Source organism: Camelus ferus, chromosome 25 (assembly GCF_009834535.1).
Source record: "Camelus ferus isolate YT-003-E chromosome 25, BCGSAC_Cfer_1.0, whole genome shotgun sequence".
Classification (NCBI taxonomy): domain Eukaryota; kingdom Metazoa; phylum Chordata; class Mammalia; order Artiodactyla; family Camelidae; genus Camelus; species Camelus ferus.
In genome coordinates, this window is record NC_045720.1 from 20,956,051 (window position 1) to 20,981,148 (window position 25,098).

The 25,098-nt window shown below is 31.2% G+C and overlaps 1 protein-coding gene across 1 annotated transcript in view; it reads left to right on the forward strand.

The window, feature by feature from the left end:
* The window catches only part of CSMD3 (CUB and Sushi multiple domains 3), a 1,015,135-nt gene that overhangs the window by 101,136 nt on the left and 888,901 nt on the right, over window positions 1-25,098 (forward strand).

The window sequence follows — 25,098 nt, forward strand, 5'->3', positions numbered from 1 at the left end:
TATTAATAATATCTTTAAAAAACTAGCTGTAGAGCCAACTTTACAACTCATATTTTATTCCAAAAATTATTCTTATGTTGTAGATCCTATAGACTACTTCAAGGAACATATAGGTAATTTTTTTGGTTGCATTTCAGAATGCTCACAGAAATAAACAACAGTATCATTTAGGTAACTCTACTGTAGATGTTATTAACTATTCTTTCACAAGATGTGATTTAGATTTAGAAGTATTATGCATTATAATGTGCTACCAGTAAGTCAAACTTAGTACTCTTTACTTAAAAGATTTACATAGAATTTCATTTCACTTCTTTGATATTTGTTGTGTTTTTAGTGAGAATAAGTGTCATATATAGTTTGTTTGTTGGTTCAAGCACTCAATTATTTTATTCATTCAATAAATTCTTATTGAGTGCTTACTTTCTCTCAAGAAATCTTGGCGGAGAATTAAGAAAATGAGAATTGCTCTAATCTTTCCGACATTTTCTTCAAAGTTGGAAGTCTTTTTTGTACATGTATTTTTTGAGATATGAATCTATTCATATATACTTACATATACTTTTTAAAATGTAGATGGAATTGTTAAATTGTCAAACGATTAAATATAATATTTGTTGTGCATTACATATATATTTAAGACCATATGACATATAACGTACTGATTAATTTTGAAATACTGCTTTTTTTCATCTAACCTCATATTTCATGAAGTTTGTTAAGTTTTGGATTGTGGAACTCTGAGAACAGTTCTGGCATATATTAAGATAGAAAGGACTTGAGAAGGCACATATTTAGGATTGGGGAGTATCTGGGGAATATCAAGATTTTTCTGTGCTATGTTACCTTGAAGATGCTCATTGACACTGGAAAATTAGCCCTTGCTCACCCCCAAAAATGGGATTTTCATAAAACATCAATGTTTAGCAGGATCATCTTGTACATTCATTAATTTATATAAGCCCTTCATAATTCAATTCCATTCTTAATCTATACGTCTTGTTCCAAAAAATAATTGTATAACTTGTCCTTTCTTTTAAAGCCTTAGGCATTCTTCCTTTAAACTTCAAAGATATTCCTCTAGATAGAGTAAATAAATTCTTCCAAAAACTCTCTTTCTTCTAATTCACAAATTTTTTTTTCAGAGTTCTTCATTCAGGCATTCAAATTCAGGAGTATGAAACTAAGTAGACTGATTTTGAAAAGGGCCTTACTGAAATCATTTTATGCTCCAGAGATGAGAGTATTATGTAAATAGCAGAAGTCAAGGAGACATTTTACCTCTCTTTGACACAGTATGTTCTGATTTTACCTGGAGTCTCCCTTCATATACATTCAGTGGTCTTTCATTAATTTAAATAGGTGATTCACATCTGTGCAAACAACAACCTATGGATATTTATAACTTTGTATTCCTTTATTAAAGATAACAACAAACTAGAATGTTTTGCTAAAAGGGAAGCAGATAATATAAGAAAGCTAGGAGATAAAGGAAATAAGGTAGCGAAGAGCTTGGAAAAGCAAAGTAGGTCACTGAGACAAGAAGCAAATAGGCAATATCTTTTTAAAAATGAAGTAATTCTTTAAAAAAAATACTCCAGCCAGTGACTTTTTAAAAACAGAATAGCTTAAGACTCAAAATCACAGAATACTATTTATAGAGAGAACCACTACATGATTTTGGGGAAAAAATGCCCTCTCGAGTAAGTGTGAAAAACTGGTAAGAAACTTTGTTTAAAGAGTGAATTCACTTTAACAGGACCCTTATAAGGTCACTGTGTAGAACTGGTGAGAAAAGCAAAAATATTTCCAGGAATCAAGTAGAAATAGTTTTGAATATACTCACTTCGAATAAAATAATGCCAGATTTAAAACAAATCTAAAAATGTCTTGATGCAGAGGATGGACCTAAAACAGGCACACAGTGAAAGAATGTGAAGTTAACAAATTTGAGGCAATTGAATAATTTAGTGTTTCAGTGTTGTATATAATTACTGCTCTTTATAGTCAAAGGGATATAAACAGCTCAACTGCAAATTGGTCTTGTTAAAGAACATTTAGTACAAAAATCCTTTATCTATACTTCTCCCTACAGCTTCTTGTTTCCCAGAGTTAAAAAAAAAATAGGAGTAGGCAACTATTATTCATATATACAAGAATCTCTTCCTCTAAGGAACATTTCTTAATTGTCTCCACTCCAAGTCACTCACTTTTGTACTCCACCATGTCCTCTGGTGTATTATTGCAGAGATCTGATGTTTCACTGTCCTTCCTCCATATCTATCAGCAAGTCAAGTAGCACCTCCACAACTTTGTTCTTCCAAGGAATTCAAACTCCATATCCTACCTATTAGATATTTTCACAATTCTATGCACTTTGGGGGGAAAAAAAGCATAATTTTGTTCTCAAGGACATGGGATCTAACTAGAATGAATAAAACATTTATATATATGCGTCAAGTAGTTAGCAATAAAATTCTCTATAATTTCTAGTTAACTTTGGTTTTCAGTTTTTAGACAATTACAAATCAAAAGGGGCCAGAATTAGTGGGATATTTAAAGGGCTGAATTAACGTCTAAAACTAAGAGATGATATAAAATAGTTCAAGAGCACTAGAAAATTTTGTTTCAAGATTATGTTTTGTTCCTCAGTTTTCTCATTCATTGGAAATTGTTATTTCTATATTCAGACATTAATTCACCTTAGTATGAAAAATGCTTATATACTAATACAGAATGAATTATATTAGTACAGATTGACTTATAGGGCTACAAAGAATATGAAGAAAAGAGTAGGCTAATTTAATAGCTTTCAATATAAAATTGCCATAATATATATGGAAATATTAAAATATATTAAACTAATTTTTTAATATTTCTACTTACTTAATCTTAAGATAGTTATAAAATCCATTATTGAACATTATTTTTAAGACATTAATAAACATTTATTGATTTGCACCTGTGTACTTGGCACAACAAAAGGCATTGGAAATTTTAAAAGATAAATATTACATGACAGTTGTTCTTGACTCTATAGCTCTAATCAATTAAATAAATGAACAAATGGAAATCATGCAGCACATGAAAATGTTATGTTAATTTGGGGAAAAATGGAAATATGAGATAAGTGAGTGATACAAAAATGTTCATATAAACTAAGAACACAGCAATGAGTTGATCTCTATAAAATAATACAATAGGTATCAATTTTAAAATTAATTTTATATTATGTTCAAAACTCTTTCTTCTCCTCTTTTCACACTTGGCCCCTGACACTTCCCCCTCCAATATTGTTGTTTCACAATTCATGCCTCACAATTAACAAAGGTAATAAACGTAAAGTGTAATTTCATTTAACTGATCCTTTGTATCTTTTTTAGGATTGTTATAATATATTTTATTTACTAACACATTATAAACCATTATAAACAACCATTTGACTCTTAAGGAAATTATGCGAAGAAAGGAAATATAGTCTATTAGCAATTTTATTTTTACCACTTATGGCACTTTTTCATTCCTTTCTATAAATTCCAATTTCCAAATGTTATCATTTATCTTCTAACTGAAAGACATTCTTTTGCATTTCCTGCAGTGCAGGATTTCAGGTGATTACTTTTAGCTTCCATTTATCTGAAGAATATCTTAAATTCACCCTTTAAAAATATTTTTGCTCAATGCAAGTTAAACCACTTTTTTTTCCATCAATCTAAAAGTTCCTTTACATTTTATTTTAACTGTAGTTTTTGTTTTGTTTTGTTTTTTTAATGAGAAGCCCATGATTTTTCTTAGCCTTGTTACCCTGTGTGTAATGTGTTTTCTCTCCAGCTACTCACATATTTTTCTCTTCAGTGTAATTTTGACTATGGTTTACCTAGCTGTGGTTATCTTTTTGTTTATCTTGTTGAGCTTCTAAGATCTGTTGACTTGCATTTTATATAAAATATGGGAGGTCTATGCTGTTATTCTGCCTATATTTTTATGCTCAAACTCATTACCTTTTCCTCCAAAACTCCAATTACTTATTTTAAACCATTTGACATCGGCCTAGCAGATACTTGAAATTCTGCTCATTTCATTTCATTTTGTTCTTCTATGATCTTCAAAGTACATAATTTATATTATATAGTACTTCATGTTCACTATTTTTCCTTTTTTGTACATTATAATCTCATGTTCTAGAATTTTGTTTGATTCTTTAGTTTACATTTCTCTACTAAGATTCTCTATTTGTTCACTCATTAAGACCATTCATTTTCCCTTAATATTTTAGAATAGCTTTAGAAGCTTTTAAGTGAAGTAAGAGCTTTCAATAAAAGCTTTAAAAGCTTTTAAGCAGCTTTAAAAATAGTTGCTTTAGAATCATTCCTGCTAAGTTCAATACTGAGATAATTTGGGTTAAGTTCTATTTTCTTCCTCTTCTCCTACTCCTTTCATTCATTTTCCTCTTCATCTTCTTCAAATGTGGATTGCATTTCCTTGCTTATTTGAATTTCCAGTAAATTTGATTGATTAATAGACTTTGGGAATAATATGTTCTAGAGACTGGTATGTTGTTCTCTTCTGAAGGCTGCTCATTCTTGACTTAGAAGAGATGTGAACTATTTTCTTATCACCTTGTCAGTTTTGATTTTGTTCTTCATAATTTTTATAATTAGTGATCTATGGAAAACCCTAAGAATTTGCCAAGCCATGTAATTTGTCAGGATTCAGTCTCCAAACTTTGTGCCCCTGTAGATCTTGTCAAAGTTTACCTTTAGGCTTAATTGAGGAAGATCTAGAGTAGATATCATTCTACATTGTGGATTTATACTGCCAAGGCTCCTGGTGTCTCAACTGGATATCAGAGATGGTAATAATAGGTTATTAGATCTTGCCACTCCAGGAAGACCAGCACTCTAATGATCTGCTAATAATCCCTTCCGTGATGTGTTCAACCTCTACATTCTCTATTCCAGCAATAAGCCACAAAGCAGTTTTTGTCTGACAATCCTTGGGTGATCTTGCTTTGTGTATCTATAGCATTGTCCTGAGCCATCAATTTATAGTGAATATACACTTGGACTTCTGGGCACCCTTCTCTGCACAACTCTATCTTCTCCATGCTCTATTCCACAAACAAGTTGCTTTGTTTGCCTTGAACTCTGAAATCTTCCTCTTCAGTTCAGTGGATCATAGTACTCTGTGCACAATCCAAAATTCTCCATACCACAGTTGGAAAACTGTTCCCAGCACAGAGTTGGTAGGGAGGTAGGCTGAGGTATACAGGAAATATAGGGAGATTACTGTTGTGCAAACAGAGCTTCTTCCCAGAAAGGAAGAGGACTTCTGTAGCCAAGACCAGTTCCCAGTATGGTATGTGCTAAGGGCATGATTACAATGACCTCTCTCTTCTCTTGAACTTTTATGCCCCACTGTGTCTTTCATTGGCCAAACACAAATTGAAGCAGTTTGGCTAGAGGGCAAGGGCTGATGATGCAGTCTATGGCCAGTCTCTCAAGACAAAAGTGGTACCAGGAAAGATGTAGAGACATTTGAGTAGGGGAAAGGAATAACCAGTATATGGACATTTCTAAATCTAGAACAATACATAATTTTAAATTTATAATGGAAACTATCTTTATTCACATATTTATGTAATCACTAGCATCCTGTGAAAATTATATAAAAATCCAGTTTATTACCTTGAACTATAACATTATATACATGAAAAAATGACTCAATATTATTGAGAGGAATATAAACTGATATTTCTATAGATTTTGCAAATATTCTAGAGCTCAAATAAGTTTAAAGATGTTGTAAGATGCAGATTCAAAGCCAGATAGGCATAAGTGATAAAATTTTTAGAAGAATAAATAATAGTCATTTTTCCAATTTCTTAGAATCTATACATGTTTTTCTAATCCACACAAGAATTCTCTAAACTAAATGTTATTATCCTACTTAATTTACAGGGTAGGAAACTGAGTCTCGGAAAGACTAGCTAAATTTCCCAGGATTACACAGCTGTTAAGTAGTAAAGGCCAGTTCTGTGTAAATTCAAAGCTTAGTTTCTTCACAGTGCAAGCTTCTGAGTATGAAAGACAATTAAATTAATGGGATGACTGATGTAAAAGTAGATATTTAAAGAGTAAAAGAATAACACAAACTAAAAACCAATATTAAAACATATTCAAAATACCTTCAAAACTGTCTGGAGAGAATGGGGTTTATCAAGTCTTTGGATTATTTAAAGGCATCAGAATTGTGCCAAAAGGCATTATGTTTAGAGCACATCTGGTTCATTGGGTATGATTAGTTATAATTAATATCTATTTTAGTAGCAAAAGGTCAGAAGAAAATTAAAGTATTAATAACATAAAATATGATAAAAAAGCATCATCATAATAGACTAAATGTTCTTTTAGTCCACGGGGAAAAGATATAATGTATATATCATTAGAGGTAGAATGTGAAATCTGTGGTCAGTGTCTGATAAAACCCACAATTTCTGAAAGTTTAAATTTGAAATACTAATATAACTTACCATATCTTACATTTCACTACAATGCTTGCTATTAAATAAGTTATCCTTGCCCTTCAATATTTTTGTATTAATTTGACCAAGCTAAAATCATTTATAGTACAATTTCATTGTAGTTTTTTCTTGACCTTAACTTTACAATAATGTCCTGATGAACTGTTTATAAGTCTATAGGTAATACTGTAGAAATAATTCAACATTCACAATTTTCATCAGGAATATTTATTTCAAAAGCAATATTCTGTGCTTTTGAAAATATATCAGAGAATCAGGTATTAAAGTTAGGAAGCAACAGGAGACCATTGATTTTCTCCCTTTGACATTACAGGCTAGTGTTTACATGCAATCTGATAATATTTATCTAAGATAATTTCATTTGCCATATTAATAGGCTTTCTCCACTGCTTATTTCTACTTTCAAGAGGCATATTCTGTCCCTAATTGTTCTGTCATTGCCGATTAATTTATGCCATTTTCCTTCTTGATTTTTCAGTTTAGAATCTTTCAAATACCACTAGAAATGACTTGGCCACTCAAGCCTGATAATTCTATTATTAAGGAAAATGGTAAATATCCTAGGTAATCCCAGGCTAAATGAACAAATCAACACATGGATGCTACAGTATAAAAGAGTCCAGTGAACTCAGGAAAGCAAAATTATGTATTTCTTTCTTACCATGAAGAAGCAAAGAATGAATATCTTGGATAGGCACAATGGTCTGAGTAACAAAGTTTGAAATGTAAAGGCAATCTACAACATGCCAGTGGAGCAGTATGATTGATCCTCTTTAGAAACCATGCCTTGGACAATCTCATCTTTTACCTTAAACCTAAAAGATATATTTTACCTGATACTAGTGAAACTAGAGTAAAAGTGAAACATAAAACAAGTTTAACTTAATAAAGAATTAACTCAAAATTTGAATATTCTTTCATTTTCCCCATCTATATTTTAGATAGCCTTTCAAGGATTCATGTTAAGTACTTACTAAATATGTTTTTAAATTATTTGTTTGTGTCTGTTTTCATCATTAGATTTTGAAGCTTAAGGGTTGAAATAATGTTTAAAGATTTTTAATAAAACTTAATGTCCAGAACAGTGTTTGGTACCTAGCCCATTCTCAGTGAATGATACTGCCTGAAACTACTGAATTCACTATAAGTTGTTTTTGCCTAAATAACTACTTTAGTTGATTTTTGTAATATGGTTAAGATATAGATTTTTAGAATGAAAAGTTATGTTGGTTAAAAAAGATGCTGAGAGGGTGGTTGGGGTAACCAAAATAAGGAAGAATAAGTGATAAGAAATAAAGATAAAGCAACGTAGTACAATTTCTACTTCCAGCTCTGGGAGAGTAGCTTGTATTGGACAATGCCTCCATCAAAAAATCATAAAAAATAAATAAAACTTAAAAAAAAGAAGCAAACAAAAAGCATTTGTTGCTAGAACTAAATTACAATAAATAGTGGAGGAATTTTTTCAGATAGAAGAAAAATAAATCTAGATCAAAGGAGTGAAATGATTAAATGAGTAAATGTAAATGTACATTGAGTAATTAAGACAATACCAGTGCCTTTTGGGTATTCATTATATATGTATATATAAATAAAGTCTGCAAAAACAGAAATATGAGCATCAGGGGATGGGTTGGGGTTACAATGTTCTAATGCCCTTGCTGTGTTCAGGAGGTGATGAGTACTAATGGATAACTGACCCTAATAATCGAGGATGCACATTTTACTCTTTGGGGTTAGCACTAACAGAATAGGAAACTAACAAGCTAGTAGAAAGAAAAATGCAATAAAAATGACTACTTGGTTAATATAAAAAGAAAAAAAGGGAGAGTAAAAGGAACAAATAACAGATGGAACAAACAGACAACAAATACATACATAATTATACCAAGTTTAAATAGATTAAATATTCCAAAAGTAAAGACTGTCACATGAGCTAAAAAATAAAAATAAACACTACTTATAAGCAATCCACCTTGACTATAATATTATAATAAGTATAGACAAAACAAATAACTGAATGTTATCTATAGTCATATAAAGTAGACTTTATAGAGTGACCGTTGATGGATCTAAAGATCATTTCATAATGGCAGACAAGTAAATTCACCAGGTCTGTATCCTAATTTTAACAATATTTACCTAATAACTTACTGTTCAAATATAGGAGACAAAAACTAAAACAGAAGGAAGTGACAAAGGCACTTCATAGAGATTTTTAATAATTACCCAGTAGTGGATGAAAAAACAGAAAGAAAAAAAAGAAAAAAAATATTAGTGAGAGTAATAAAGATTTACGTAACACAATTAAAACATTTGAGCCAGTTGGTATCCATTTACCCAATCAATAAATAAAGGTTACACATTCTTTACAAATCCACATGGGAAACATACATATATAAAATATAAACAATACCAGGTTATATTTTCTCCCTTAAGAAAGAAACTTCAGCATTAACATTTGTGTAATGTTCTGAGATCCAAATTGCCCTCCTACTCTGAAAAGAATAAAATAATTCAATGTGTTTTTATTGATAACCTGAACTACAGCCATAAATTACATTTCATAGGCATCTGTTAGCATACTTGATATATTAGGGCAGAAGGCATTTTCATCCTCTGACAAACTGGTAATAGGATTTTCTAGTGTGTATGTTTAAATTTGCAAGTTCTAACTCAAAGATAATAGGACAGTTTGATTATGTAATGGAGCTTCTTCGCCTAAAATAATAATTATAGTAAATAAGAGAAAGAAGAAAAGGAGAAAGAGGAGCTAATATAGATAACATTAGCTATGCTTAAATACTGTTTAAAGAGATTTGCATTGTTAACATGTTTAATCTTTAAAACAGGTTCTTTTACTGTATCATTTTATAGATAAAGAAGCTCAGACTTAAATAAGATTAAGTAATGTGCACAAAAGGCATGTTAGAATGTGAAATCGGGATGTCTGACTTTAGAATCTGTGGCTCACTGAAAAACTGCTATTTTCAATGAAACTATGGATTACATTATACGTTTAAAAAGACACACGTAGACAAGAAATCTCAACTAATAAATTTATATTTTAGAGAATACATAAAAAATGACTTTTTTGGAATAAGCAAACCAGGTGCAAATTTTAAAGAGTTTTTCAATGACTATTTCAAACTTATCTCAAGTGAAATAATATTACATAGACTGGACCCAAATCAAAATACTGTATCACTGGTTGGTGATCATACAACTCAAATAAAATATATAAAAGTACTTTGTTATGGTTAAATATATTTTTGATGATTTTTGTCACATCTATTATTCTCTTTCACTTTGCCTAGAAACCAGAAGTTTCTTTGTATCTCTCAATCCATTTGAAGATATGTCAAATATCATATACTGCCCCCAACAAAAGAAAACAGAAAAGGAAAGCACATATGGAAAAATTAAATTATAATCATAAAGTTTAGGGGAAAAGGAGAGAAAACATTTCATGGAAGGATCCTCACTGTTTGTAATGGTTTGAGATTGATATTGAAGGATGTGTTATTTTGTCTTGGCAGAAATTAGAGAAGGATAAGTTTCACTTAAGGAAAGCAGTATGCTAAAAAAAAAATAAATAAAGGTAAGATAGTTTAAAATTTATTCCAAAACAAGAAGAGTAAATTATGTGGACAAGACATAAATTTTAGTGCCACTTCTATGGGACATTTTTAAAGAAAACACTAAAATCAGAGCTTAGATCACAATACCAACGATATTATTTGGTTTTTTTTCCATAGGGTTAGCTTTGTTTTAGGAGGATGTCTCTGGTGACAATGTAGAGAAAGGCTGGGTACAGAAGTAACTGAAGATGAGAAAAATGACACAGGTTGTATTCCCCAGAAAGCAGTTCCTGTAATGGAGATGGATGTTCATTAGGGATTGTTCACCACTAATGAGTCATTCATAAATTACACACAACCCAGGTAGATCAATTTCCAAGCATAAACTATGAATAAACAGAAACTCCATAATTAGCATTTTTAAAGATTTATATACATGGAATAACAAAGTAATTTTAATAAAGTAAGTAATCACCCAATCGTTTTTCTGAAAGGGAGGTTTAGAAAAATTCAGCCACTTCATAATATTTTTTACAGTTGGGAGTGAATAAAAAGAGAAAATTTTAATGAAATAAAAACCAAACAAACAACTCTTAAACTGTAACCCATAGAAGAGATTTTCATTTGTATATTTAATAGCTTTTTTAAAATGTAATTTACATACCCTAATGTGTACAATTCAGTATATTTCAGTATATTCAGAGTTGTGCAAATATTTTCTACAATCTAATTTAAGAACACTGTAAATATAAGAGAAGCATTATACCTATGAGCAGTCATACGCCATCCTACCCAACCATTTATCTTTGTCTAGCCCTAAGCAACCAGTAATCATTTTGTGCCCGTACGGATTTGCCTATTCTGGACATTTGAATAAAACTACTGAACATGTGTTCTTTTATTACTGGCTAATTTCACTTAGCATAACATTCTCAGGGTTCATCCATGTTGTCACATACATCAATACTTCATTTTTTTACTGCTGAATAATACTCTATTGTGTGGATATGCCATATGTTAGTCATATATTCATCACTTAGTGGATTTTTGGCTTGTTTCCACATTTTGACTGTAAATAATGCTGCTATGAACATTAGTATACAAGTGTTGTGTGGATATGTTTTAATTTCTTTTAGGTACATACCCAGTAATGGAATTGCACTCACTGTACTGAGGAAAGAATATTGAGGAATTACCAAAGTATTTTCAAAAATGGCTGCACTATTTTACATTTCCGTTACAATATATGAGGTTTTAAATTTCTTCACACTTCTGACAATAATTGTTGCTATCCTAGTAGATATGTAGCAGTATTTTAATGTGATTTTGGCTTGCATTTCCCTAATGACATGATTTTGAGTATTTTTTCATATGCTTGCTGGTTATTAGTGTATATACATTTTTAGAGAAATATCTGTTGAAACACCCTGATCATTTTTCCATTTTATTTGTCCTTTTATTGTTGCTGTAAGTGTTCTTTATATATTCTGAATACAAGTGCCTTATGAGATATATAATTTGCAAATATATTCTCTCATTCTGTGTGTTGTACCTTTTAATTTCTTGATGTTATTTAAACTAAGAGTTTTTAATTTTGATGAAATATAATTTATCTGTTTTTTCTTTTGTCAGTTATGCTTTCAGTGCATATATAAGAAATCACTGCCTAACCCAAGGTCATTAAGTTTTACTTCTATGTATTTTTCTAAGGGTTTTATAGTTTTGGCTATTACGTTTATATGCATAAACCATTTTAATTTTTGTGTATGGTGTGACTTAGGCATCCAACTTTATTCTTTTGCATGCCCAACGGTCTCAGCTCCATTTGTTGAACAAACTTTATTTTCTCCATTAAATTTTCTTTTCACCCTTATTAAAAATTAAAATAAATTTCCAGACTTTTTTTCCTAGGAAAATGGAGCAAACATATCTTTCTCCATTTTTCCTGCTAAGAACAACAAACAACTCTAACCATTATATATAAACTGAACATTGAAAAGTGGAAAGAAGAAGAAGGCAGACTAGGTAGGGGACTTGACACCTGAGGAAAACTGTTGCCAGTTCTCTGGGGTTTCAAAAAAGTACTGATAAAAGTCTGCTTTCTTTAACCAAAGGACCAGGAAAAGAGCAACACAGGAAAAAAGAAACTTAGTAAGTGCTCTATTCCAGCCAATGCTACAGATGAACATGCGGCTCCCATCCCTTACACCAGCAGAGACTGAATGAGGAATCTATAATTTTCATGCTTACCAGGCTACAATAAGGTACCCCAACATCCACTGTGGTGATATCTGAAAAGGCCAAGTGAGCTTTTATCCCTGCCTGGTAGTATTTAAAACTCCCACTCTTACTGTGGTCATTGTAAACATTGTGAGGACCCAAGATTTCCACACCCACTTCATAGTAACAAGGTATTCCTGCTTCCTGCTAGGTTGGTCAGAAGAGGGCTGATGTAGAGTCAGTTTGTTAACCAATACCCAGTTATAACAATGCTATTCCCACACTTGTAAGTAGCTGCCAATTAGGAAATAAAAACTTCTCTTTCCAACTAATAATAGTCCCTCCTCACAGCACTTTCCACGCTAAGGCAGTCTCAGAAAAAGCCAATTAAACAGAAGATTCAAATAAGATCCAGAATCTCACAATATAATATGAAGTTATCCAATTATTCATCATACCAACAGCCAACAAGATCTCAAACTGAATGAAAAAGGCAATCGATGAATGTCAACACCAGATGACAGAGAATTTGGAAGTATATGACAAAGATTTTAAAGTAGTCATGATAAAGAACTCTCTCAACAAACAATGAAAACACACTTGAAACAAATTTTTTAAAAAAGTAAATGTCAGCAAAGAAAAACTCTCAGCAAGGAAACTGAACATAAAGAGAAAAATCAAATCAAAATATTAGACACAAAAAGCATAATAGCTGAAATTAAAAACTTAACAGATGGGCTCAACAGCAGAATGGAACAGAGGGAAAAAATGAAGGAACTGAAAAGAGAAAAGAAATGACCTAATCTGAACAACAGAGAAAAAGCAGACTAAAAGAAAATGTAAAAAGTGAACAGAACATCAAGAACCTGTGGAACTAAAATAAAAGATCTAACCTTTATGTTTTTGGAGCCATGAAAGGAGAAGAGAGAAGAAGGCTAAGGAAGTACTTACGGAGATAATGACTGACATATCCCAAATTTGGCAACAGACATAAACCCATAGATTCAGAAAGCTGAGTAAACTTTAAACTGGATAGGCCCAAAGAAATCTATGCCATGTACATCACAATCAAACTGAAAACTGAAGGCAAAAAAATGTCCTGCAAGCAGCTGGAGAAAAAGGGCATCTTGCCCGTGAAAGTAAGCAAGAATATAAAAGAACTCAACACCATCGACCAGCAAGATGTAATCAACACTTAGAGTACACTATTCACAACACTGAAATACACATTCTTTTCAAGTATCCAGGGAACATATACTAAAGTAGATCATATACTGGGCAATAAGCTTAAACAAATTTAATTTCAAATCACCTATAATGTGTTCTCTGATCACAATGGAACCAAACTAGAAATCAATAACAAACAGTTAAGGAAATCTCAGACTAAACAACTCACTTCTACCATAGCCATAGGTTGAAATGGAAGATACAAAGAAAATTTAAAAATACATTAACTTGAATGAAAAGTAAAGATACAACACGTCAAAATCTATGGGACACACCTAAAGCAGTACTAAGAGAGACATTTTATAGTACCAAATGCATGCATTAGAAAAATAGAAAAGTTTCCAATTAATAATCTAAGTTTCTAAGTTAACAGCCAAAAACAAAAAAAGAAAAACTAAATTCAAAACCAAAAAAAGAGTAAATAATAGAATAAGAACAGTAGAGAAAACAATAAAGAAATCAGCCAAACAAAAACTTGATTCTTTGAATAGATCAATAAAATTGACAAACCACTAGCAAGGCTGACAAAGAAAAAGGGAGAAAAGACACAAATAACCAACATTAGGTAGAAAAGAGGAGATACACCACAGACCCTAGAGACATCAAAAGGATAATAAGTACATACTGTGAATAATTCTGTATGCATCTATTTGACAACTTAGATAGAATGCACCAAATTATACACACATACACATATACACACACAGAGAGACATACAGAAACACCAATTCACTTCGTATGAAATAAGTAATTTGAATGGCCCTAGTCCTATTCTATTAATGAAATAGAATTTATAATTATAAAACTCCCATAAACAAATCTCCTGCCCCAAATGATTTGATTGATAATTCCACCAAATATTTAAAGAAGTTTTGACTTAAATTCTACACAATATCTTCCAGAAATAGAAGAGAAGGGAACACTTCCCACTTAATTTTATAGAGCTAGCACTCCTCTGATTTCAAAGCTAGATAAACGTAGTACACACACACACAAAAATACAGATCACTATCCCTTAAGCAAAAACTCTTAGCAAAATATTAGCCAATAGAATTTAATAATATATAAAAAATAATTATATAGCATGATCAAGTAGGTTTTATTGCAAAATTGCAAGAATGGCCCGATATTCAAAAATCAATCAATCTAATCCACAATATTAAGAGATTAAAATAGAAAAAAGTCATGTGATCCTAACACAAGAAAATAATATGAAAGGTTCAAAGATTAGAAAAGAAGAAATAAAAATATCTATAGTTGTGGGTGTCACGATCTGCTATGCAGAAAATCCTGTGTATTTACAGACAGACTCTTAGATTTAATAAATGAGTTCAATCAGTCACAGACACAAAATAAACATTTAAAAATAACTTGTAATTTTAATGTATTAGCCATGAATATGCATCTAAATTAAAATCACAATATAACTTACACTCACTAAGAAAAAATGAAATACTTAAGTAACAAAATATATCCTGGACGACTATGCTGAAAACTATACAAGACTGATGAAAGGAAGTACAGAAGACTCAAGTAAATGGAGAGATATACTGTGTTTACAGAATAAAAATCTCAACATAGGAAAGATATTAATTCTTCCCAGATAGATATATAGGTTTAATTTTTGGTAGATATAGATAAAATTATTCTAAAATACATATGGAAATGCAAAGGAACCAGAATAGCTAAAAAATTTTGAAAAATAATAAAATGATATTAAAGCTTCTTATATAACTAATACAATAAAAAAAAAAGTGGCACTGACAAAGAAATAGACACATAAATCAATGGAACAGAACAGAGAATCCAGAGATAGACCCACATAAATAAGCTCAACTAATTTTGACAAAGGTGAAAAACATTTCAATGGAAGAAAAAAAAGACTTACCAGCAAACGACGCTGAAGTAGTTGGACATCTCAAGACCAAAACAAACAAACCTTGACTTAAGCCTGATGCATTACACAGAAAATAACTAAAAATGGATCACAATGTGAATGTGAAACCAAAAACTATTAAACTTTTAGAAAAACAAAAAGAGAGCATATTCAGAATCTAGGCAAAAAAAAAAAATCTTGATCTTTATACCAACGCAGGATCCATAAAAGAAAAAAAATTGATAAAGGGGATTTCATCAAAATTTAAAACTTTTGCTGTGCCAAATACCCTATTAAGAAGTTGAAAAGATGAGTTACAGAATGTAAGAAAGATTTGGAAATGATATAGTCGAGAAAAGCCCTACTATTTAGAATACATAAAAACTCAAAATTCAACAGTAAAAAATACTAATCATCCAATTAGAATATGGTCAAAAGACATTTCTTGTAACTGCATGTGGACTTAAAGAATCTTAAAGTTGAAAGTTTTATTAAAAAATAAAGCTATTCAATTCCCTTCTGATTCCCCAAAAACAAAGTTTCTATAAATGGTCTCTTAATTCTATTGAATTAAGCTATATGCCCATCCCTATGCCAGGTCCACACTATGTTGATTGCTGTAGGTTTTAAATATGTTTTAAATTAATAAGTATGACTCACTTTTACTTTGTTTTACCTTTCCAAGATTGTTTTGACTATTCTGAGTCCTATGTATTTTAGTATGAATTTTAGCATTAGCTTGTAAATGTCTGCAAAAAACAAACAAAAACGTGTTGTGATTTTCCTAAGGATTGCTTTGTAAAACTGTTAAACTAGTAAACAAATTCAGCAAAGTTGTAGGATATTAAATCAACACACAAAAGTCAGTTGCATTTCTATATGCTGACAGTAAACAATCTAAAAAGTAAAATAATTAACAGTCACCTTACAATAGCATCAAAAAGAATAAAATACTTAGGAATAAAAACCCAAAAAAGTAAAAACATGCTTCCTGAAAACTACTTAACATTGTAGAAAGATATTTTTAAAAACAAACAAAAATGGAAAGACATCCTGTGTTTATAAAACTATTGCTAAAATTTTCATGCTACCCAAAGTAATATATAGATTCAATGCAAACTGTATCAAAATTCTAATGGTATTTTTTGTAGAAATAGAAAAACAATCTCAAAATTCATATGGAACTACAATGGATCTTAATAGCCAAAACAGTCTTGAGAAAAACAAAGCTGTAGGCTTCACATTTTCTGATTTTAAAATATATTACATAACTACACCAATCAAAATAGCATGGTTTCAGCATAACGACAGATATATCAACAGATGGAACAGAATCAAGGACCCAGGGAAAAAAAAACCCATAAATGGTCAAATGATCTTTGACAAAGGTACCAAGAATACACAGCGTGGAAAGGAGAGTCTCTTCAACAAATAGTGTTGGGAAAGCTGGATATCCATACATAAAAGAATAAAATTGGACACTTAATTTACACTACACATAAAAAGCAACTCAAAATGGATTAAATACTTAAACGTAAGACCCAGACTACAAATCTCCTAGAAGAAAACTTAGGGGTAAAGCTTCTTGACATTAGTCTTGACAATTATTTCTTGGACATGATACCAAAAGCACAGGCAAGAAAAATAAAAATAGACAAGTGATATTCTACAGGCTGAAAAAACTTCTGTGAAATGAGAAAATGACAGAGTGAAAAGGCAATCTATAGAATGGGAGAAAATAATTTCCAAATCATATATCTGATATAGGGTTAAAAACCAAAATTTATAAAGAACTTCTACAATTCAATAACTACAATTCAATTAAAAATTGGCCAAACAACATAGGTAGACTTTTCTGCAAAAAAGACAAACTAATGGCCTATGGCTATATAAAAACATGCTGAACATCACTAATTATCAGAAAACTGCAAATTAAAACTACAATGAGATCTCATACCTGTTAGGATGGCGATTATCAAAAAAATATTGGTGAGCATGTGGAGAAACTGGAACACTTGTGCACTGATGGGAGAATGATCCAGCAATTCCATTCCTGAGTATTATCCAAAAGTGAAATCAGGATCTCAAAGAGATAAGTGCACTTTCATGTTCATTATAACATTATGCATAATAGCCAAAAAGTGGAAATACTCCATATGTTTACTGAAGGGTGAATGGATAAATAAAATGAGGTATGTATATACAATGGAAATCAGCTTTAAAAAAGAAGGAAACCCTGTCATACTCTACAATAAGGATAAACCTTGAGGATATTATGCTAAGTGATGCAAGCAAGTCACAGAAGGGCAAATACTGCACGATTCTACTTATATGAGCTATCTAAACTAGTCAAATTCATAGAAGCAAAAAGTAGAACAGTAGCTGTGAGAAGCTAGGGGTATGGGGAAATTAGGAGTTACTGGTCAATAGATACAGTGTTTCATTTAAGCAAGAATAAAAACTTCTAGAGATCTGCCTTATAACAACATACACTCCAAAACAGACTTTATATTATGTGTTGATTACCACAGTAAAAAAGGTTAATTGTTACGACTGAGTTATTAACGTGGCAAGTTTTTGTCACACAAGTGTTGTGTATCAATAAAAACATGACCTTGCTGATGGAAAAGTCCTGTCAATATAATTGGGAACAAAAATCCAACTCACTAGATAAACACAAGTGTGAACAAAAGTAAAAAGTAAGCACAAGTGTGAATGATATTCTAGCATGGAACTTAGCGCAAAAGAAAACAGAAGAAATTTTAAAACGTCATAAAAACATCACAGTCACTTGCATTGTTTTGTACTGGGTAGGAACAATAAAATATAGACATGGAAAAAAAATCTAAAAATCTATATTGTTAACCAAATTCTTGTTGCCAGTATGACTCAAATCATGTAAACTTTTATCGTTTTTCAAGAATAAATTGACTAAGTGGACATTAAATGTTATGGTGTGAAAAATGCAACGTTAAGGCATTCAGAAACTGTCAAAGACTGAATCTATGGCAATCTGCAATACCCTTGAGACCAGTTTTCCATAAACACATATTGAATTATCAAGATTAAGTTTTGCTTCCACATGCTTTTGAAAAAAATTGTGCTTATTCCAATCATAGCACCTATCATATTCTGTAACGATAATAATCTATATTTCCTTGCTGTCTCATGTTATAGTCTGCTAGTTCCATGAAGACAGCCAAGATGATGTTATTTTAATCATTTTTTCCCTAAGGCATAACATATGTGATGAATATATGAACAAACATCAAAGAAAAATCATCAAAAGAGATGAAGCTTCATATGTACTATAAAGAGCACTAAGAAATTGTGAATTTACGACAGCAATGAATAAACAAATTTGTTTCATTTAGAAATGTATAGTATATGAAAGGCAAATAAGAATAACCAGAAACCTAAGCAATTGCATCCTAAAAGAAAAGTGAGAAAAGGTAAAGTATCCATTTAAAAATATGTGAAGGCTATAAGGCAATTCATAAAAGAATTATAAATGAATGAAGAGCATATAACAAGATATTTGATCCCTATAATAATCAGAGATACACAAAATAAATTAGTAAGATAACATTTTTTTGCCTTGCAAAATTTGCCTTGTGAAAAATCGAGTATTGCCAAAATCAGGATTGGATGTGGAAAACGATAACCTGATGACAGCAGCAGAAATTTTTACATTTATTGATAGTTGGGCTATATCTATCTAAGCTTAAAATTTAGCCCTCCCATCTCTGGAATTCCGTCTGCAGGATATTCCACACAAGGGCACAAGGATATATATCCAGAGTTGCTGTTTACACCTTTGAAACCACGAAGAATGACGCCATTGATAGGCTCTATGTTAAATAAATAATAGTACAGACATACCACGTGCCATTTAGCTATGTAGTCATTAAAAAAAAAAAGAATGTAGCAGATGCATACATGTGGAGCCATAAAAAAATCAGTGATATTTTACAAAATTTAACAAAAAATTCAGGAAAAATATGCTTAGCATGACTGATGGTTTGTAAATATATAAAATGCATAGAAATGGCCTGAAAAGATAAGCTAATAACAACGACTAACCTTGTGAAGCATAAGTAAATGAAGAAAATCCTGTTTTGCTTTAAAAACTCTATTTCACCTTTTGAGGGTGAAAATGATAAATCTCCTGGTAGAAAAATGTACCTTATTATTATGAATATTGTGATGTTTAATCAAACATATATAAACAAAAATGAACATAAAATGAATAACAGAGATAAGAAGCTTCAAAACAGGTGAAATTCCTAATTTGCCTAGAGGAACAAAAGGAAAGGAATGAAATGCAGGAATCAGCAGGCCCTTGAAGAATCAGTGGACAAAGCTGAGCATGTTATTTTAGGACATATGTCCTTTTTCTAAAACCATCAGGGTTACGGGGCTTGAGAATATATAAAACAGCCCACAGATCAGGTTGTAGCTAAAGGGATTCATGCTTGCATTTAGTTATGAAGTTCAAATTGGAAGCTGTTCAGGCAGAAAACTAATAGAAATGGTTGATAGCTAATTAACCTAAGGCTTCAAAGTAATTGGTCGGCAAGAAGCAATTTTAAAAGGGACTTTCTCTTTTTTTTTTTTTTTCACTTTTGAAAATCATAAAATGCCCTATTTGACTTTGGGTGCATGAGCAAAAATATAAGTATAATACACAAATATTGATTTAAAAAAACTTCTACCTTATTCAACTTCTTTGCAAGTTTTTGAAAGGGCAAAAGAATCACAAAAACTATGCCATATTATCAAATACTGAATATCCCAGGTGTAGGACTTTGCCATATATGAAAATAATCAGAGTAGATTCCTGAAGTAAATAAGCCAAGGAGGATAGGGTTATCCTGATTAATTCAGCCCTGAGCACCCCCACTTCACCACCAGAGTCGGAAGAGTCAGCTGTTTGACAGAGAAGGGGCTCCCCTAGCAAAAGCAAGGTGCTCCTGTGAAGAGTGTGGAAATGAATGGACAACATCCCAAGTTAGCTTCCATCTAATCTATGACTCTGGCTTCCCATCTTTCATGCATGGTTCCTTACACTTTTTAAAAACATCCAAACTTTTATAACATATAGCCATTCCTTCTCAGAAAGGAGCCCCAAATTTCCTACATTTCTATATCCTGTTCCAAATGCAGATACTTGGGGTAGTTTAGCATTCTCTCTCCTCAGATTAACTTGATACCTCTCACTTACAGCTTCTTGGTACTTAAGATTCATGTATGTTTTCTAGGTATCTCCAAGAGTCAAGTTCTAAATAATTTAGACTTCCCATAGAACTAGTAGGGAAATTCTCCAGATGACTGCTATCAGTTATGCCAGATTCAATTTTTTCCCCAAACTCAGATGTCACTCTGATGTGGTTAGTTTAGGAATGTACTCTGGGGGAAGAGCAACTACATAGTGGGTATGTTTGTGTCTTTTAAGGTCTAAGCCTTTTATCCCTCCCTTCTGCTAGACTCAAAATAGGACAGATTTTCCTGAGGCACATTGGCTGCGTAGTAGAGATCTGTCTACACAAAAAAAAAGTTAGTGTGATTTTACTACGAAAAAGTGGAGTTAAAATTTTTAAGACCCAAAATGCATATTAACATCATTAAATTTTCAAGGTTTTTTTATAGTGACTACAAGTAGATTGGAAAGTACAGGGAAGATACCAATTAGACTGAAAACTACTTCTAGGATTGTGTTTGCATGTTGGATTATGTAATGGATAAAGAATCAAGTCTGGAGATCTTTATTTTGTCAACTGGTTTATAATTACTAACCACAAGATGTATGGATAAATGACACATCTCCTAGTATTTCTCTAGTTATGTTTTACTTTCTTTAAAAAATGGATAATTTACCTAGTTCTTAAATAGTCATTTACAAAATTATTGTAACGGGTCTTAGGGGAAAAAAAGGCTTTTTCAAAATAGTATGTCTTCTGGATTATTCTTGTTTTATATAATAGTAATGCCTGTTTATTTGTCTTTTGTTACAGGATTTATTTATACATGTGGTGGAACTTTAAAAGGACTTAATGGCACTATAGAAAGCCCTGGTTTTCCATATGGATATCCAAATGGTGCAAACTGTACAAGCAGAAGAATGAAATAGAATACAAATTGTTTTTCAGTCATTTGCTCTAGAAGAAGAATACGACTACTTATCCTTATATGATGGACATCCTCATCCTACAAACTTTAGGACAAGGTTAGTGTACTTTGAATGGGAAAATGAAAGGAAATACTTAATGGGTAAAAGTAGTTTATTTTACAAAGAATGCTTAACATTTTGGTGCAATTATAATAGTCATATTTGCCCATCTAATTTTTATTCATTTGAAAATATATCCTCCCATGAACAAATTAGCTCTGTATCTCTGGACTCATAATACTAGTATATTGATATTATCTTTCCAAAAAGTGAATTAAGTTGAATTGTATCTCTTTAGAATGGTTGAAAATATTTTCTTTTAATTCATACCTTAGAACTTCATCCTTTATGGGCATACTTTTAGTAAAATGAAAGAATACCATATAATGTGTCTTTCAGGGGTATGTACTCAATTTTAATATACAGCAATATACAAAATACTTAAAAATCAATACTGATATGACACCAGAATACATTAGTTTTAGATAATGTATATGGTTTGTAAAGTCTAAATATCTGAAAAGTAGGCCCCTTTTTTTATCACCAACTGGGACATTCACATTTCTATCCAAACAAATGAAATTATTTATTTTTAAGCTAGTTGATAAAACAGATATGAAAATTAGCTGGCATCCTGACTGTTATCTAAGTGGTTCTTCAGAATTTCTTTTTAGCAAATAGGATATCTAAACACATGAGTATTTTTGTTGTCTTACCAAAACTCCTTTTAAACATGAATTAACTCACTTCAACCAACAAATTTAAAATGCCAGATAGTCCGTATTTCCTTTAGATCTAAATTTTAACTAATGTGTGCACATTTTTCCTTATACTGTTTTTTAAATTCAAAATACTCTAAAAGATAATCTGCAAAATTAAAGACCCTTACATACTTGACTATGTTTGAGTTATGATTCTGTGATTCTGGTACTTTTTCTAACAGTTGTTACTGTGTACTTGCCTTCCTGAACTATAGGAATCAGATCATCAACATTGTCTCTATCCTTTCATTAGTCTTTCATATTCTTTTACATTGATTTTTCCCATTTGAAATAAAAATTTGATATATGTTATCATCCAGTTTTAGTAAGAAAACATGTAATATAGTGGGGAAAATGCTGGACCAGGTAAGATTTGCATTACAGTGTTTGAATTGTTGCTCACTGTTTGAGCAATCCACGCCAACTGTTTGTGTTTAAACTGGAAGATAGTAATAAAAAAAAAAAATACTGTCCATCTCACCATACTCTTTTGAATATTTCATGAGATAATCTGTATAAAACTGCTGCATGAATATAAAATCCTTTTAGTATACATTTGAACTGTTTCCTGTCAGAGTGATAGCTAAAAATAGCTGAGTTGTTTCCAACCACATGTCTGTGCAAAACAAAGGTCATTAGATTGATTACAGGTGAAGTTTTTTCTCTTTTTTGTTTTTTTGTTTGTTTGGGGTTTTTATTTGTTTGTTTTTTGCTCTACATTTATTTACTAAGGATTTCTAAATTTGTTTCCTTCCTCCTTTTACACTGTTAAACTCTTTCAATATCCATACATTTCAAAGATACATAATATGGTAGTTATGTTGACAGTGTTATTTTATCATCATTGCCAATATCATTACAAGCTCCATGTCTTTTGTTAATGATATAGCACTAAGTCAAAATAGAAAACACAGCTCTTGCATCAGCATGTGTGCTTGCCTGCACTAGTAGTGGGGTGTAGGGGTGTGGGTGTGTGCAGGAGGGTTGCGGGCATCTGCTTTCACCTGTGCACGTCCAACTAGTTTACAAACCATAAAAGGAAAAGGAATATACTTCTTAGACTTTTAAGTCAGGTAAATTGATGTATACAAAAGTAAAAATATAAAGACTTCTGCATATATTCTTTACATCAGCAACGTATGCTATATAATCGGTATAAATGTGAAAAAGAAAAAGCTCTCTAAATGTTATTTGGTAGTTTCTATCCATTCACTGATAGCATAGTTTGTACAATGATCTATTCTCTCTAAATCCTCTTAAAAATGAGAAAAACACATTTTTACATTACATTCATTCTTTTTTCTTAAACAATTATAGCCTCTGAGAAGTTAAAAGACAGATGGGGAAAATAAAGTTATTATTCTCATTCTTTCTTTCCTAATCTGTAAATGGGGGATAATAATATTTAATTTAAAAAGATTTTGTGAGTATTACAATGTAATGAAAGCTCAATAAAGCAAATCCTAAGAATTTATTAAGTTGATTCCCCTGTACCAGACACTATGCTAACTATCCTGTATTCATTATATTTAGTGTCTCCCCTGTTCAAACAATGTGAAAAGATTTCTATTATTATCATCATCATTTTACAAGTTGGAAAATGAAGCTTCCATCACTTGCCCAAGGTTAACATTGTTAAAAGTAGCTAGGGGCAGCATCATCACTTCAACTCAGACTGGTCTGAATTCAGAGCTTAAGCAAGTAACAAATAAATTACAAATAAATTTCATACATGTACCCATGGTTTATATATTGATTTGTAAATTAAAGCCTATTTATTCTTAGCAATACTAGGTAAAATTTAATGAATAAGACAAAAACAAATGTTTTTAGAACTGTATAGTAGAACACATAAAGATATAAACAAAAGATAAATTATAAGTTTATTCTTGGCATTTGTTTTATGGACTCAATTCTAAAATGGTCTCTATAGCATTTTGCTCGCTGTGGATGTATAATGCAACTATTGGTTTTTATGCATGAAGAAGTATGGTTGCTAGTATTATAGAACAGATTTTAATGAGCAAGAAAGGGGAAAAAATTCCAATGTGTAACCTACAGCCCCTTCCAGACTGTGTTTATATAGTCTGTTGTTTGATTAGAAGTCTAAACTGCTCCTGGCAGTTTGATTCATTTTTGTGTCTGTCTCTGACACAGTTTTCTTGCTTTTTCTTTCTCTTACATCCTTACTTAATACATGTCCTATGGTTATGGCTGCTGTTCTCTATCTTTCAGATATTGATTCTCATATTTTGTTAAATTTCCATGAGCACCAATTTTTTTAATGACTTGTTATAACTGTAATAATGCAAAAAAGTTGATTAGTAAGTCTTATCATTCTCACTTATATAAGAGGTATACTGGGTTTGGTAACTGCAATTTCATATTTTTAAACTATTCTCTATAACTCCAATTATTGATGATCCTACTTGTTTTCCTGTTTATTACTTATTAAATAAAACTTGATATTTGTGCCTGATTTTGATACTTAACAGCAAAGCACCATTAGAGATTTCCTTTATGGTTGGTTATACCTTTAACTTAGAACAAATTTGGTCTACTTGATGCAAAAAGAGAAATTGTAAGCTTTGTTTATTTTTATGCTAATATTGTATTTTCTCAGTAAGAAAGTTATTAAAGAAGGTAAAAAGCAAAAAAGTCACTCAATCTCATGAAGCAACAGACATTTGTATATTTAGAATCATACTATATATGCATTT